General features: G+C 43.7%; 1 protein-coding gene across 3 annotated transcripts in view; it reads left to right on the forward strand.

The window, feature by feature from the left end:
* DLK1 (delta like non-canonical Notch ligand 1) overlaps nt 1-2,467 on the forward strand; it is a 45,498-nt gene that overhangs the window by 29,557 nt on the left and 13,474 nt on the right. The gene's annotated exons all lie outside the window — the stretch shown is intronic.

Raw genomic sequence — 2,467 nt, forward strand, 5'->3', positions numbered from 1 at the left:
TTTTTTCATTTTTTACATCTTTTTCATCCTTGTATCTGCAATACAATTTTGATTGTTACATTTGCTTCACTGTTTTCACTGCTATTTTGCACTTCTTCACATATTTATGAAATAGTTTTATTGAATGGTTATTTAATTTTTTATAGTTCACTTCGATATACTTAGTTTTATGGTTTTTATAGTGTGATATCTTGTTACAATTATTCACTTATCTTATTGAGGAATGTAGCTTTCCTTCTGATTGTTTGCACATCAGCACTTTTTCAGTCCTTTATGGACACCTGTTTTTTGGTACTTTATATTCATATTGGTAGGTTTTTTTGAAGACTTATACACAGGGTTGTCACTCATGTTTTGATCCATATATATTCACATATTTTTATATTTATCTCAAACCTTTAGCGCTGTGACAACACTTTACACGCTCACTGCACGGCGCTCACCGCCCGCCGCTCACCACCCGCCGCCAGGTGAGCAAGTCTGCCGTTTGAATCCTGTGTACGGGTGGGAGCCCGCCTCCCACCCGTACACAGGATCCGAAACCCGTACTGTCCGGGTGAAAACCGTACGGGTGGCAACCCTACTTGCTACCATGTAGCTCCCCTCATAGTGCAGATCCCATTAAGATTGGCCAAAACAAATGTAAATTAGCCCAAGACATTTCTTTTCCCCCCTTTTTTCTAGACCTATAAAAAGGAAGTGAAGCCAATTATCCCTATTTGTCAGCAAGCTTTCTGGACATTTAATGATTTGGGGGGGGTTAAATATTTCAGTATTATGCCACACTGTATTCAGTCTTCATAAACAGTATCTACGGTGATAAAAAGTAAATCTGTATTTCTATATTGATTTCCAGAAGTTCTATCCCACTCTTAATAACCAGATCCATCTGGAAATTTGTAAATGTACTTATTGAAGATGCCCATGGGACAGGGGTGGCAACTCTGTCCTCCAGGTGTTGCCGAACTACAAGTCCAATGAGGCACTGCAGGGCTCTGACAGCCACAGTCATGACTCCCACAGAGGGAGGCATATTGGGATTTATAGTTAAAGCACAGCTGGAGGGCCGGGGTTGCCCACCTCTGCCATAGGCTGTACAATGCAGTGACACGATTTCACTCTTCAGCCCTGTGAACACGGACTTCCTTGTGTCACCATTCTCACAGAGGCGGCCTTCCGAACTAAAAAACCACGTCTGAACAATGTAACATCCTCATTGCTTGCTGGAAGCACTGCATGATGGGATATGTTGTCTTGAGAAACTGAGATTGCATCATTTCAAACAGCAGGGGAGGAGATGCAACACACACTGGTAATCAGTATCTCTACACACTGGTATCAGTAACACTCTAGTATGTATTCTCATTACAGTGCTGATGTTATAACAGGAGAGGAGATGCTGGGACTTGACAACTACTATAAGCATTTTTGTGGATCTTTTGCAAAGTTTCTAACCTGGAGCTCCTGCCAGATACAGCACTTGCAGTAGCCAAAGCCTGGGCCCTCCGGAGGAAGGTAAATGACCTAGAGACTGAAGGTCCCGGCCTCCTGGGATCAGTTCCAGGCACAGGTGTGACACTCCAAGTTTCACGCTGACAATGCTAAGCTGCTACCTTGCAATAAGCATCAGTGTTAGACGCCTGCCATGTGCACTCCTTCAGTTGGACAACGGGCAGCCCATTAGGTCTGTACAGGAAAAGTAAAATCTTAAAAGGGCAGGCAAGTCCCAAAATCAAGTTGGGACTTGCAGACCCAGAATTGCCTTCTGCAGACCCGATAGGCAGCCCAATGGCCAACTGGAGGAGCGTGCATGGCAGGCTGACAATGCTGAAGAAACTCCAGGTGAGCCATGATGCCAAAAACTTGATTTTAGGACTTGCATGCACTTTAAAAGGTTTCTCCGCAGTCTATTATGTTAAAAGGAACCTTTACTAAGGACATGGAGGCTGCCAATGTTGACCCACCCTCCTCAAAATACAAGCTGTCTACTCACCATGCCGATCTAGTGCCTTCTGTACTCCGAGTTGCTGACCTGGTACTTGTGTGCAGAAGTCCAAATGTTTCTCAGAACTGTTAACTTTGGTTCAGTAGCTGCTGCAATCAGACAGCCAGACAACTAGTATTTTTAGAAAGAGGTCAAGAATGGCACTCTCTCATTTCCCCCTTAATACAGATTTCCGGGAAGAGGTTATTTAAAGAAAGTGCCCAATATTTTCATGTACAGATGGCAGCTGTTCAGCCCTTTGCAGTTTCCGGCTGATTAACTTGCATAGGAATGCCTAGAGCACTATGTCCATGGCCTTAGGTGAAATGAGCTATGCGGAGTATGACTGGATGTTCGGAAGGTGCTCTGTAGGTACTTATGGAACTAAATAGAGGGGGAGGTTCAGTTGTTTAGCAAAAAAAACAACTGGGGAGGGCTGACACCATTTCTTGCTATTTCAGTCCAGAAAAAAAAAAAAGACAG

Source organism: Nanorana parkeri, unplaced genomic scaffold, assembly GCF_000935625.1.
Source record: "Nanorana parkeri isolate BGI_ZX_2015 unplaced genomic scaffold, ASM93562v1 scaffold339, whole genome shotgun sequence".
Lineage (NCBI taxonomy): Eukaryota > Metazoa > Chordata > Amphibia > Anura > Dicroglossidae > Nanorana > Nanorana parkeri.